The following is a 15,512-nucleotide window of genomic DNA, read 5'->3' on the forward strand; positions in this document are numbered from 1 at the left end:
ATGTGTTTTTGGCTGAGTCATCCTGCTTGAGATGTTTGAGAAGTGTAGGCTTGGGCGCCTTGCAATGACTGGTAGCTTAAACAGTCTCAACTATGTTGGCATGAAGTCTGCAGAGCCTGGCCCATGCCCTGTGGTGAAACTGGACTCCTGTCTTTGGTAATCCCTCCCAGTGTATGAATAATTGTGGAAGCATCCTCTTTCAGGAGGAAAATAACCAGCTCCCCGAGAGCTGCGGCAAAGCGCTGGGGCTTGGCTTCTCAGGCTCTATGTTTCCCTTTTAAGGTCAACATAGCGTCCACCCTATGAGTGGAGTAAAACCTCTGGCCAGCCCTGGAGGGAGAGAGATCCTCCGTAGACAGATAATGGAGTTTTAATGTGCAGTGTGTTTGCTAGTAGTAGGGGCTCTTATCAGTGACTTAAAGGAAACTTGTCTCGCTCATTTGTTCATAAGTGCACAAAGGGAAATCAGTGAGTTTGGCGTTTATCGCAGAGGTTTTTTTTCTCCAATCAGGATTTAAAGCTCCATACGACATTTCACTCAGTGTCAAGTTGAATTTAACCCTGGCATGATATCCTCAGATGTCCATAGTCTACCCAACCAAGAGCTTACCCTGGGTTGGTCTGCCAGAGACTGATCTGTGTTATCCATGAGTGATGTCTTGCGTGTTTTAGCATGACCCGGCTTAAAGGGAGTGTACTTTGTCACTGTGTGGCCGGGGGATTTTCTTAGTAAGATTACAAGCCTGTATTCAAGCCCCATTATGAGGGAGTGCTCTACTCTCCATTCTGGATTAGTCCAATCCCTGGATTCCTGCTGGGAGAACCAACAGGGTTCTGATTTTACCAGACACACCACCCAGCCCAGTGAGGCCTGACCCCTTTAATCTGGCCTGCCTGTCTTTTTTGCCCTTGCACCTCCAGCCCTTGGCCTGGCCTGGGCTCTAGTGTCATCCACTTCAGTCACTTCAGTTATGTTAACTTGAGATTCTTGCTGTCCCATTTCTAGCTGCTAAGATTGACATCCATTAAAATGGATTGCAGATGTAACATATTTTCTTAATCTATGACTATTGAAACAGTAAAGACGTGACCTACAGAAATTGCAATGCATGCATACAAGGAACTGCCATTTTTCATTAAGAGTTTAATGAACGCATGCAACAATATGCTTCTATCTTAGTCAAAAGGCTATATAGCCTATTATTGAACATGCAACTGTTGTAATGAAATCGCCAATAAAACATCATTTTCAAACATTTGCCAAAATGCCATTCGTGGGAAACACTGTTGTAAACAGAGCACCTAATGCCAGCGTGATAGAATTTGTATGTTTTAAGACGATGACTAAAGTATTCCACCCTGAAACCATATAATTGTATGAAATGTGCTACAGTCATAATCCAATAATATGTGCGACTAGGCTTTTTAACACTAGGCCATTGTGTTACTATTTCGCAATATGAGCAGGGTATAGTTGAGACATTCAAGGACAACTGAACTGTCGACCTGTGTTGATAACGGTGAAACTAGTAACTGGAATGAGGCCTCACCACCCTAGGAAGGAGAGAAACTGTTAGAAACGGCAAGGCATGCAGAAGACGATGAAACATGTTGCAGAAGTCTGACAATGTATGTGAATTGTGGAAAAATACAGCCCACCTAAAGAGGTCGAGTTTCTACTGATGTGAGTTAATTTGTATGTGTGTTTATAAAAAGATTGTTCTCATTTTGAAGACCGAGCGCTCTCTGAATAAAGTATTGATCTATTGCAGGCTGAGACTGTCAATTTCTTTGAACTGGAGATATACAACCTTCAGAAATTAGACAGACAAAATAGTTCAGTTAGAACATTGGGATAGAAATTCTCGTGACAACTTGGTCCTTCGAGCCGGATCTCAATACCTGTTTCTGTCGTCCCAGGGGACACGGAAACCGTGCACGGGCGGATCAGGAATCCGTAAGACAAAGGCCTGACCTCTGAAATTGAGGGTCCATTTCAGGCGAACTTGTACACGACAGGAACTGTGATGAGATCCAACCTACATTGAATTCTCTGCTGCAGGAATAAGGTCAGTAGTCTTTAGTCATGGATTTTGGGGGTAGGATCTAAACTTGCATTAGACGTATACATTGTAAATAAAAAAAATCTGATGTAGGTAAGGTGATAATCACGAGTCAAACAGGACTCTTATTCGGTATATCATTTTCAGGAATTTATATAGAGAAAGCTCAATGTCAATTATCTAGATATACAGTGGGGCAAAAAAGTATTTAGTCAGCCACCAATTGTGCAAGTTCTCCCACTTAAAAAGATGAGAGGCCTGTAATTTTCATCATAGGTACACTTCAACTATGACAGACAATATTAGAAAAAAAATCCAGAAAATCACATTGTAGGATTTTTAATGAATTTATTTGCAAATTATGGTGGAAAATAAGTATTTGGTCACCTACAAACAAGCAAGATTTCTGGCTCCCACAGACCTGTAACTTCTTATATAAGAGGCTCCTCTGTCCTACACTCGTTACCTGTATTAATGGCACCTGTTTGAACTTGTTATCAGTATAAAAGACACCTGTCCACAACCTCAAACAGTCACACTCCAAACTCCACTATGGCCAAGACCAAAGAGCTGTCAAAGGACACCAGAAACAAAATTGTAGACCTGCACCAGGCTGGGAAGACTGAATCTGCAATAGGTAAGCAGCTTGGTTTGAAGAAATCAACTGTGGGAGCAATTATTAGGAAATGGAAGACATACAAGACCACTAATAATCTCCCTCGATCTGGGGCTCCACGCAACATCTCACCCCGTGGGGTCAAAATGATCACAAGAACGGTGAGCAAAAATCCCAAGAACCACACGGGGGGGACCTAGTGAATGACCTGCAGAGAGCTGGGACCAAAGTAACAAAGCCTACCATCAGTAACACACTACGCCGCCAGGGACTCAAATCCTGCAGTGCCAGACGTGTCCCCCTGCTTAAGCCAGTACATGTCCAGGCCTGTCTGAAGTTTGCTAGAGAGCATTTGGATGATCCAGACGAAGATTGGGAGAATGTCATATTTGGTAAAATATTTTGGTAAAAACTCAACTCGTCTTGTTTGGAGGACAAAGAATGCTGAGTTGCATCCAAAGAACACCATACCTACTGTGAAGCATGGGGGTGGAAACATCATGCTTTGGGGCTGTTTTTCTGTAAAGGGACCAGGACGACTGATCCGTGTAAAGGAAAGAATGAATGGGGCCATGTATCGTGAGATTTTTAGTGAAAACCTCCTTCCATCAGCAAAGGCATTAAAGATGAAACGTGGCTGGGTCTTTCAGCATGACAATGATCCCAAACACACCGCCCGGGCAACGAAGGAGTGGCTTCGTAAGAAGCATTTCAAGGTCCTGGAGTGGCCTAGCCAGTCTCCAGATCTCAACCCCATAGAAAATCTTTGGAGGGAGTTGAAAGTCTGTGTTGCCCAGCAACAGCCACAAAACATCACTGCTCTAGAGGAGATCTGCATGGAGGAATGGGCCAAAATACCAGCAACAGTGCGTGAGAACCTTGTGAAGACTTACAGAAACCGTTTGACCTCTGTCATTGCCAACAAAGGGTGTATAACAAACTATTGAGAAACTTTTGTTATTGACCAAATACTTATTTTCCACCATAATTCATTAAATCCTACAGTGTGATTTTTCTGGATTTTTTTTCTTCTCATTTTACTTGTCATAGTTGAAGTGTACCTATGATAAATTACAGGCCTCATCTTTTTAAGTGGGAGAACTTGCATAATTGGTGGCTGACTGAATACTTTCTTGCCCCACTGTAAATGTAAAACGGGGCGAGGTTGAATATAGAATAAAACAGGAGGAATTGGGTCCGCAATGACTCAAGGTAGTTGAGGCCATTACCAAAATAGACCCTAAAAATAATCTGATATTGAGACAGTCTGGGACGGTCAAAAGAATAGGTGTGTACGTGTGAGATATATTAACAGGTCAAAAGCCACAAGAAACGATTAAATCGATTTTTAATATCATTGAACCCGTATACGTGTGAGACCTAATAATCCATCAAAAGTCGTAATACTAATTATTCCTAGTTCCAAGGGAACAAAGGAGAGGGTTTACTAACATGGGAAGTAAATCCTCAAAGGAGGTCCCGGAATTAACCGGGCATGAGAGGTATGTGGAATCCAAGGATAAGAGGAACATCTATTATGGTCCTAAGTGGAGAAAGAACTATGTGTATGAAGGACATCTAGACGTAGACAAACTCACATCTATGATTTAATAGAAGTGCATGTAAACTGGAGATAATATAAGGGAAAGAGCAGGTTTGGGGAAGAATTGGACTTACAAATAGGTTGACTAGTAATGGACCAGATTAAATTCCTGTAAACATTCAATGTCATAGTAAACTGCAAGGAAGATTTAATTACCCATAGAAAGGATTGACCTAAGTGGAGGAAGAAGTATGGTTTTGAAGGGTGCCTAGATGTAGATAAACTATGATAAAGCAGATACATTAGACGTGTGTCAATAATCAAGGGAAACAGCAGGTTGAGGGTTTGATACAGCCAGGGTGTGGCTGTCTGAAGCCTGGAAAAGAAGGCAAGTGTAAAGAAAGAAGAAGAAAGTAAGTAATAAAGATAGCGAGAGCAGAGAGAGACTGAGACAACGAGAGGGAGAGGGAGAGAGACAGAGATATGGAGATGAGACAGAAAAAGGTTAGGCTTCCCCTGAGCCCAGAAAGTCTAGCAGTGGAAGGAATATTCCATCCAAAAACTGGAGTAGAAGGGTTCAGGAGGGATATGGAAGGACTGACCGAATGTTTCAGGCTAGATACAGGGATACCGGAGATGTTACGGTTAAAAGGAGTGGCAGATGTGGGAGTTTTACCTGTAACTGTTACTCCTAAATTATTTTGTTGACCTTATTGAAGGCAGTATTTATTGAAACCAGAAGTAATAGCAGGGATTAAACATATGTTTAATTAAATAATGATGTTATTATTGGAGGAGAAGATGAGTTTTGAAACTTGTCCATGTTTTTAGTCCGAAAGGGTGGTGCTTAGTGGTGCTGGATTTATAGGGATTAAATAGACTTATTATTTTTAAGATTTTTTTTTTTTTTTTTTTGCGTCCCTGGTTCTAGTACTCTCCTAAATTTGTTGAAAATAGATAGTAGATATTTCTCTGATTTGGTAAATGAGTTTGTCTTAAATTTTATTTCACCCAGATGGTTTGGATTTATAATTTTAGGGCGAAGGTGGGTTTATAAATTGTTTTACGGTTAAGTAATGTTTAGTTACCAATCCAACTTGTATTCTCCCTTAGGTAGTTAGCTGTTGTTGTATGTAGATTATATTTCTGTGAGAAATTTAACACAAGGCTGTGAAATTTATATTTTTGTTGAATAAGGTTATAAAGTTAGCAAGAATAAGTTTTAATTATGGTAGACTTATGTCAAGTATTTAGGACATATTTTAAGCCAACAGGGCAGGAAATAGATGGAAATAGAAAGTGATTTTATAAGCGTTAAAATGAATTATGAAAATAAATATGTTGCAGTTCTTAGGGATGGCAAATTACTGTACATAATAGATCCCACACTATGCAACATATATAACTTAATTGATGGGACTGATTTATGATTAACCCATGTTATTGTTAGATAAAATAAAGTGGACTCCCGAAGGAGAGATTTAATTTGTACACATGAAACATATGCTATGCTTTGCATTAGTTTGAATTATTAGAAGATTTTTATTTAAATAGTATACCCAAAGACAGGGATAGAAGCGTCCAGGAGGGTATCGAGACAAACTGAATCCTCTATGTAATGATCTTAGGGATTACGACTATAGAGTTTTCCCAAATCTATGACGGTAAGCAGGGACACAGTCAGTCAGTATTTGGTAAGATTGAGGGAGCTATTTAATGCAAATAGTGGATTGGTAGATCCTGGACTGTGAAACTTGTCAGGCAATAAAAAAAGATTCTGATAGGATGGGGAACTGCCACTTTGGCGGAAGTGAAGAGGTATGCAATTCACCATGAACACCATGGGAAAGAGGAGAAGAATAAGAAAGAACAGAAAGGAGCAGAGTATCTAATAGTACGTCTTGGGGAAATAGTAGACCAGCATAAAGAAGGCTTTAAGGGGAAGGGACGATAGAAAGTGTTTTAATTGTGACAAAACAGGACATCTGAGCTCCTCCAAAGGATGAGAGACAAAGACCGTACCGAGACAGACAGAACAAGAATAGGAGGAGTCCGGAAGACTCTGAAGAAGAGGAAGCTTGACTAGATTGGTAAGAGGAGGATAGTGAGAGTGATCTAGACTGCGAGGTATTTGAATTGGCCAACATAAATTTAGCATTACAACAGGAACAGAAACCATACACAGCAGCACAGATAAATCTTAAAGAAGACAGAACAATTGAAAGAGAATTGTTACAGGATAGCCACGACACGGCGCCCCAAAAGGAATTGGACATGTGGAAAAGAAAAGGGGCGGTCCTACAGAATAATGTTTGGCATAAGGATAATTTACCCAAGTCACGGTTTAGATATGCGGCAATATTGACACATGGGCAGAGCCATGTGTCAACAGGGGGGTGGGTATAGCAGGTTAGGAAACACTTTGTGGCCTATGGGATAACACATCAAGGTAGAGTAAGAGCGCCACTGGGGGAATACCCCCCAGGTAGAATATCCATTCCAACAATTGGAAATGGACTATTTTGAACTATCCCGAAGTGAGGAAAAGAAGTGGTGATTAACAATAATAGATAAATATATTAAATGGGGAAAAGCGTTCCCAACTTACTTGGCGGACATGATTACGATAGCTAAAGCATTGGGTCAAGATATTATCCCTAGATTTGGTTTACTAGAATCTATTTCTTTAGACAACGGGTGACATTTTTGGTTAAGCGGGTAAAAGAGGCCAGAAATGGAAAATTTTTAAATAGGAAAAGATACGGTTCATAATACCCACAATCGTCAGGATTAATTGAACACAGGAGTGACACAATTAAGGAAAACACACATGAGCACAGGTAGAAATTGGGTACAATGTTTACCAATAGTATTAATGACTGAGGGAAACTTCAGTTAAAAATGGTCTGTCCCCTTCGAGAAAGTGTTTGGTCGACCATACAGAATGCCTGAATTGGGAGGACCCGAGCAGGCCCACATAGAAGTAGAACATACTCTAGCAGAACACATGAAGATTGTTTGTTAACCACACTCGTATGTCAAAGATTTTGTGTCCCACAGGTGAATTACAGAAGGTGATTCACTCAATACAACCAGGAGACTGGGTGTGGATCCAGTCCCTGAGGAGAAAAGACTGGAAGCAGTCCCGTTGGGAAGGGCCATACCAGGTTTTGTTGGTAACCGCTTTTGCCGTTAGAATAGCTGAGAGAGCCGCTTGGCGTTACCCACTACAAAAAGGTAGGAACACATACAAACACTGCTGAATACTCAGAGTTGAGGAACAGAACCGAGTACCAATAGGGTCCGGGGGTTACCTCCCTAACGAAGATTCCCTATCCTGACCTATCATCACTGTGTGCGCTCATAGAGTTGTGGGTATGGGGTGGTTCCTAGCAGATAGACTAAGGACAGGAGAGGGTTGGTGATTTTTGGGAATATGGGGGACCCTGAGCTGCATCATAGTCTTGGTAATTTTCCTGATACATCCAGATACACCACCTTCCGGCACCTATTATACTACACCCCCACCATTGTTAAGAAGTAAAAGAGAAACTACCCACATACCGACCGTCAAGGATGAGTGACCTACAAAATAGGAATCAGAGAGGGGCAGAATGTAGGTGATTTTAATGGCTGTACGACGGTAGTTAATGTGACTGACTTAGATTTGGAAGCACAGGAGAAAATTCTGAACCTCACAGCCCCTATAACGGCTGAATGGTGGGATTGTACCAGCAAAGGATGTATCTGACAGATACTACCAAAAGGGTGGGTAGGTACTTGTGCCCTGGTGTTATTGGTCCAACCAGTTATAATTAGTAATCAGAGGCCAGTTATAGGAGGCCAAAGTAGGCACAGGAGGAGTTTTGACCAGGATGGGAGTAGCCCTGTCTAGATGGATGCTGTTGGCATCCCTAGGGGAGTTCCAGATGAATACAAAGCTATGAATCAAATGGTTGAAGGCTTTACCACTACGTTCTTTTGGTGATTGACAATAAATACAATTTTGGATTGGATTAATTACATCTATTAAAATCAAGAGATTCATTAATGAAACCGAAGATGCAGTAAATTTTTCCCACCTCCCTCATGACCTGGCAAAATAGGCTGGCTCTCAATATATTATTGGCCGAAAAGGGCGGGGTATGTAGAATGATAAGGGTTCATTGCTGTACCTTCATTCCAAATAACACCGCACCAGGCGGAAGCGTCACGAAGGTATTGGCTGGGTTGACTGATCTTAGTGAAGAATGGGCTAAGAACTTGGGGGTTAATACATCACAGGGTGGTTTGATGAAATGTTTGGCAAATGGAAAACCATAGTAGCTACCATCTTGGGGGCTGCTATTGCTTGTATGGGTATGCCCGTATTATGTGGTTGTCTTATTCCATGTGGTTGTCTTATTCTCTGTGTCCGAGAGTTGGGAAGCATGGCGTTGGAATCTGCTGTGACCCAGCAGATGGTGAGGTATGAGCCCATACCTGACTCAGACCAGTGGGATGAACGCTACATGCCTCCTGGAATGCTGGACGATGATGACCAATTTGACCCCGATGATCCACAATTTAAAACTTTTCTTAGTTCTAACGTGTGAAGGTTATAGTGAAAATCTCAAAAGGAAGAGTTATAACTGGAAGTAGAAATAAAACTATACCCAGGTGAGGTGAAATAGACGTTGTACATTTATGGGTGATTTCTTTTAATAAACAAATGTTGTATCAAGATGTAATATTTAGTCAAAAGGTGGATTGATAGAATTTGGATGTTTAAGATAATGACTAAAGTATTTCACCCTGAAACCATATAATTGTATGAAATGTGTTAGTCATAATCCAATAATGTGTGACTAGACTTTTTAAGACTATGCTATTTTGTTACTATTTGAAGTGTTCACTTGTGATGATAACAGTGAAACTAATAACTGAAATGAGGCCTCCCCACCCTTGGGAGGAGAAAAACAGTTAGAAATGGCTAGTCTAGGGCCTCCCAGGTGGCGCAGTGGTTAAGGGCGCTGTACTGCAGCGCCAGCTGTGCCACCAGAGACTCTGGGTTCGCGCCCAGGCTCTGTCATAACCGGCCTCGACACACAATTGGCCTAGCGTCGTCCGGGTTAGGGAGTGTTTGGCCGGTAGGGATATCCTTGTCTCATTACGCACCAGTGACTCCTGTGGTGGGCCGGGCACAGTGCGCGCTAACCTAGGTTGCCAGGTACACGGTGTTTCCTCCGACACATTGGTGCGGCTGGCTTCCGGGTTGGATGCGTGCTGTGTTAAGAAGCAGTGCGGCTTGGTTGGGTTGTGTATCGGAGGACGCATGACTTTCAACCTTCGTCTCTCCCGAGCCCGTACGGGAGTTGTAGCGATGAGACAAGATAGTAGCTACTAAACAATTGGGGAGAAAAAGGGGGTAAAATTCAAAATAATAATAATTTTAAAAAATGGCTAGGCTTGCAGAAGATGAGGAAACATGTTGCCGAAGTGTGACAAACAATGTATGTGAATTGTGGAATAATTCAGCCCACCTAAAGAGGTGGAGTTTCTACTGTTAATTTGTGTGTGCAATAAAAATATTGTGTTCTCATTTTGAAAACGGAATAAAGTTTTGATCTATTGCAGGCTGAGACTGTCTTTCTTTGATCTGGAGATTTACAACCTTCAGGAATTAGACAGATAAAATAGTTCAGTTAGAACATTGGGATAGAAATTCTCGTGGCACAGCGGAGCTAAAAACACTGTTCTAAACAGAGCACCTGATGCCAGCAGAGCTGAAAAATGCGACATAATAAGAATGTGACAAATGAAAATCTCAGAAACCGAGGGGGAATCTAATAACATCAACTAGGATGAGTTGCTAATATGACCAGGATTGTGCCTTTGGGTTCTGAACAGCGAAAGAAAGTTGATATGAAAACCAATAGAACAACAGAGAAATGCTGGTTAATGGCATCAGGAAGTCTTTCTAAAATAACTGCTTCCACTATTCTATGGCTGGATTTTGGCGATTCTACTTTGAAGCAAGGTAACACATTTCTCATTTGAAGTAAAATGTTCACGTTTCAAACTTATGCAGCCTCCAGCTCACATTGCATATTGGTGGGTGACACGCTTGACGGCCTGCCTACCATTGACTTATAGCCTATACACTCATGGCGATTTTGTTTTGTAGGATTCTCTGGACTTCTCTACTACAGCCTTTTTTTAAAAAGCAGGATTGAGAAATACTAGCTGCTTTTAATCGTGGCCTTCAAAACATTTTAGAATTTGTTACATGGCATATTTGTTGTGCAATGGCTGCATATAAAAGCACTCCAGTACCAGCTTTTTGAGGAGCTCATCTTGCGTTGTCTGACAGGCAATAGGCTATTCTGCTCCTCAAACTAGGCTCTAAGGTTTGCGCGTGTGATAAATAAGATTCTTGACGACTAACGAAAAACACGCTGCAATATAATTCTACAAAATGATGCAAATTAACCTATAGACTGGATGTGACCGGTCAAATATATTTTCGCTGGCTAACCGATGTAACCATTAACATCTCTACTAATGGGATGAAATGTTGCTTTCATGGCCTTGTACAGTTTTTAATGGCAGTCTGACAGATTTGGTACACTTTGCACCTGTTCTCTTCAGAAGGGAAGAGGACAAGATGCAAGCGAAAGCCCGTTTTTATATTTAATTCATTTCTGAAAAGAAACAAACTCTTGGTTAATAACTCACTCTAAGACTGAAATCATGTTATTCTCTATCCTTTATACATATACTTTTCTACAATACCACTGAGCCTAACTGCGGGTGTGTGTGGTCCTCTTGAGTCAACTTATCATTTGTGCTAGTGGACACACTGGTATTTGAACAACTGCCATGGAACAAATGTGAACGAGGGGCTAGGTGACAGCGACACAGGAATGTAACCGAGGTGGCACAACTGAAGGCCTTTGAAAAGCCCCTCTATCGTTCAAATCCTGATAAACCCCTGCCCTCAGAGTTTGGACAAAGCTAGGGTTGAGGGGCTGGCTGTGGCTAGGGGGGTTGTGGGGCTGGCTGGGGGGCTGTGGCTGTGGGGTTGGTTGTGAGGGGCTGTCTACAGGGGTAGGAGAGGCTGGCATAGTGAGGCTTTAACCTTTTGAAAGGTTGCACTAAGACCAGCCTCTTCTGGAAGCCATACAATGTTGGGGGAATAGCACAACCTGAATGGGAGAAGATGACTCCCTACGCCAGATCTCATTAGGAATGTGAAACGCCAGCCAGCATCTCGGTAACTAATCCTCCGGTTTTGTTTTGTTTTGTAGGATTCGTTGGACTTCTCTACTGCAGCCCTTTTTAAAGCAGGATTTTAACGTCACCCATCCGCGGACAGCCATGGAATCGGTATGTATTGCTACATTCTCTCCACGTTGTCTCTGGAGCCATCTCTGTTCCTTGGCCCTGTGTTTGTTACGATGTACTGAAGGTTTGAACACGCAGTATCTTTTTTAATTTTTTAAAATGTTTACAGAAAGGGGTTTGTTTTCTAAGGCCCGTATTCCTGTACTCCAGCAGTCTTGTTGTTTTGACTGGCCACTTTTCGCCAAACCATCACAGACTCTAAATAAACTACACTCATATGGCACTATAGGGAGGGTTTGCTGTGGAACTGAGACATAGACAGGAGCAGTGCTAGTACCAACTGGCCGCTTTAAAGCCCTGCACTCTCGACTGGAATGTGTGTATTAAGAGCAGGACTTAGTGCATGCCCAGGCCCTGCCTTCCTGTCCCTTTGTTAAAGGGGTTCTGTGTTTTAGCTGGTGTGTGTGTGTGTGTGTGTGTGTGGCTGTTTGTGTGGTGAGCGACTTGGTTTGGAAAGTAGGTCACCGCTCCTGTAGAGCTCAGTGTCACTAATGAAGAGTCCCTCTCCTGCATGCGGCTCATGTGACCGTGCTGCTTGATCAGTAAGTGGTGGCAGCCCCACGCCTCTGAAGAGACTGCCGCCTTTTCCCCACGGCGCACAGCCCCGGCACACAGACTTTCAGCATGGGGGCTGTACAATCGATCTCCCCTTTCGTTCTCTTCCTACTCTCGTTTTGTCCTCCTGTAGCCTTCTCTTTAGCCAGACTCTGAGCAACGGGAGCTGGTGATGTTTACCTCTGAAATCACACCGTATCTGCTTACTGTCAATGGAAACCAAGGAAACTGATCAAAAAGCTCATTATGCTGTCAGTACCGTTTCTCTCGTCCCCACCCCAACTTCTCCTCGTGATGCCAGTCACATGGTTTCCAGGCACCAGTAGAGTAAATCAGAATCAGATTTTATTTTTAACTGCTCTACATCCTCCACTTTGCCAATGGTTAGCAGAAACAGACGTAGGATTACTGTGTACCTCTCTCCCTCTGTTTCATGCGCTGTCCTCTCTCTCTCTCTTTGCCACTCCCTGTCTCTCTCTCGCTCGCTCTCTGTCTCTCTGTGTTTAGCCTGCTCCCAGCCCTCGGCAGTGCTGATATTATTGTCAGCGTTATCTGCTGGTTGGGAGTTGTGCTGTGTTGGATGGTAGTGCAGATGAAAGGGTGTCTCTCCAGTGAATGTTCTCCCTGCACTGTTTTGCCTCTACTCTTTACCAGCGTGTTGATTTTTTTCTCTCTCTCCCTCCCCCTTTCTAAAGTAGGCCTGTTCTTCAATGGGATTAGTCTGCAGCACTCTGAACAGGAAAGTGGGCCCTGCCAGTCATATTACATAACTCTCATAGCCTGGCTTGAGACGACTATAGGGGCTTTGTTCCCCCAGACCCCGCTCCCACCCGCCTACCTCTCCTCCTGGCAGGCCACATGCTAATGCTCTATTGAAAGAGTCTGTGTGCTCCAAACAGGCATGGCTCTGTGGCCAGGGAGGAGAGCAACTCTGCATCATTACCCTGCAAATTGGCATTTCACTCGTATCTTTAGCTGAGGAATGTGAACTCGAGGCAGAAGGAGCGGGAACTTTGGTGTGATTAGGTTTCCTTGTAAGCATGTTGAATGATGAGATGATATAGGAGGTTGTGGACCGTTCAAAGGATTGAACCTTTGTGGTGTTGGCATGTCGTATTGTTTTTCTCTCGTATGTAATATTCTTGTTTGGGGTTATCCCCACTGACTAGACTATTGTGCCCCATTAAACCACTTAGGTTGCAGACCTGTATTGTGGTTATATTGTTCTCTGGTATAAGCCCATGCCTCGTGATTCTATAGCTTATTTGAGCAGAAGTTTGACAGTTCGTTCATTTAGTAGGCTTGCGGCATAATGTGAAGAGCAGGATTGGTAGGGGATAAAATGGTGCCTTTGCCCAAGGTTTTTCTTGCCATTCTGTTCCAAGTCATTGGAGCTAAGCACCGAGGAGGAACCGTTCTTTAAGATAATATCCAGGAGTGTGATGTCATTGTTCCATTAATCAGCGCAGCTGCTGATTGGCTCAAGTTCAAACCCACCCTGAAAGGAAGTGGCAACTAGCTCTCTCTCTCATCCCACTGCAGAGGGAAGGATGTTGGTAGCTGTGGTGCGTATCGCCAATATGTGACGACTCCAACCAGCGTTACAGCCTGGCTGATGGAAAACGCCTCCATGTATTTTTCAACTTACCTGCACTTGCCAACTCTTTCTTTGTTCTCGAAACCGGAAAAGGTGCATCTTTATAAATGTGCAGGTGGTTACAAAAACCAGCGATAATTCTGAAAGATATTAAATCCATGTTTTGTATTGAGTGAGAAATGCCTCTTGCGTGTGTCGATCTTTGTTTTGGTCGATCTGTGACGTGCCGCCATCTACTTCTACACTTGGCCGAGGCACATAGACAATCCTAGTTCCTGCCAAGATGCTGGGAAATGCTAGGTGTGCGGTAGCTAAGATGGCGAGGAAGCTATTTGGGCAGCGCAGAACATGGCTTTAATAACTTTCAGAATGTTCTCTGTTGAACCACATGCAACTGGACACAGGTGTTTTATACGATACTATGTTTCCCGTCTCGAGAACATAGTATCGCCAAATGCAGGTTATTTGAAAGATACATGCCTGCGTTTTCCATGAGCCAGACCGTAATGCCGATTTTGGAGTCATCACATATCGGCGATACCCACCGTAGCTAGGTGGTAGGTAGCATCCAGCTGTCTTTCTGTCTGTCCACAACTATAAATGCGGATTTCGGAAGTGTGCGGTCACCAGCTCGAGTCAAATATAACCCTTTTGATAAACGGGCTGAGACACCGACCTTTCGGCATGGCTTGATGGCAGAAACTTTGTATTGTGTGTTTTCTCTTTGCAGATGGCGAAGCTCCATGGCTGCTGGAGAAGTTGTAGGTAGCCGTAGTAATAGGAAGGTACAGGGGGTCATGTCCGACTCTGCCACTGAAATGGTTTTTGATGGCAGGTTGGTCCTAGCACCACACTGGTCTTTGGAAATTAGCATGTAGGTGTGAGAATGAAAAGGATAAACAGCGCGCCGGCTACATAGAAAATAGTTTGTAAGTGTCGACTACAGGGCTCTCTCCTCTGAGGAATGAAGTGGTTTGAAAGGGAAGTGGTGGGGAGATGGGAAGGGAAAATATTTAAGTCTTGAATGTGTCAAAAGAGAACAGTGCTTTGAATGCAGTTTGTGGTGGAGAGGAGAACAGGACGTATCTGTTTTTTAATTAAGAGATGTTATGCTGCCTGCTTGAAAAGAATGTGCTGCTAGAAGGTCAGGGTTGATTCTCGTGCTCTGCTCAAGGGTATGGCTCAGAGCTGCTGACAGCCAGGCAGGCCAGTGTCTGTCCCTCCACTCCCACACACTCGGTCAGAACCAAGCTCGCCCACCACAGCATCGTACTGACTGCATAGGAGATGGGACTGGCTGACTGGCTGTGATGATAGATAGCCAGTGCTACTCTGAAATGATCAGATTTATAGTGTGTTCTGGATGCTGAGGAGTTGGCTGACTGTTTTTGAAGATGGGACAGAATGTCTTTAAATGTTCTACCTCCCCTTCTCCAAAGCCAAGTTCCCATCAGTGAGTCGTCCGTCCACAAAGTCTGTGTTTAGATCTTCAGTCTAATTTTTAGAGCTGGGCTTTGGCTTAGTGCTGGGAATAACAGTAACCTCTTTACGGGCTGCTGTGTGCCTTGAACCAAAAGATATGACAGTGCATTGGACAAGACTAGACAATGGCCTCACGGGATTCTGTTCAATCAGGGTCCAAGAGACCAGAGTGACTGGTCCTAGCCTGTTCGCTGCCTCTCTCCCTCCAGTACAATACCCTCTGAACAGTGCTATGTACCCACCAGGCACCCAGTGTCTCCCTCTCTGGGC

The 15,512-nt window shown here is 43.3% G+C and overlaps 1 protein-coding gene across 7 annotated transcripts in view; it reads left to right on the plus strand.

Annotated features, from left to right (window-relative positions):
• LOC112249124 (ankyrin repeat domain-containing protein 11) overlaps nucleotides 1–15,512 on the plus strand; it is a 144,207-nt gene that overhangs the window by 23,147 nt on the left and 105,548 nt on the right. For 4 of the 7 annotated variants that reach the window (XM_024418782.2, XM_024418785.2, XM_024418784.2 and 1 more), the window contains one exon: nucleotides 11,512–11,590. The gene's annotated coding sequence lies outside the window, so the exon portion shown is untranslated. Of the gene's footprint in view, nucleotides 1–1,920; nucleotides 2,070–11,511; nucleotides 11,591–15,512 lie in introns of all 7 variants that reach the window. The other 3 variants (XM_024418783.2, XM_042320949.1, XM_042320948.1) reach the window with 1 other exon arrangement.

Source organism: Oncorhynchus tshawytscha, linkage group LG04, assembly GCF_018296145.1.
Source record: "Oncorhynchus tshawytscha isolate Ot180627B linkage group LG04, Otsh_v2.0, whole genome shotgun sequence".
Taxonomy (NCBI): domain Eukaryota; kingdom Metazoa; phylum Chordata; class Actinopteri; order Salmoniformes; family Salmonidae; genus Oncorhynchus; species Oncorhynchus tshawytscha.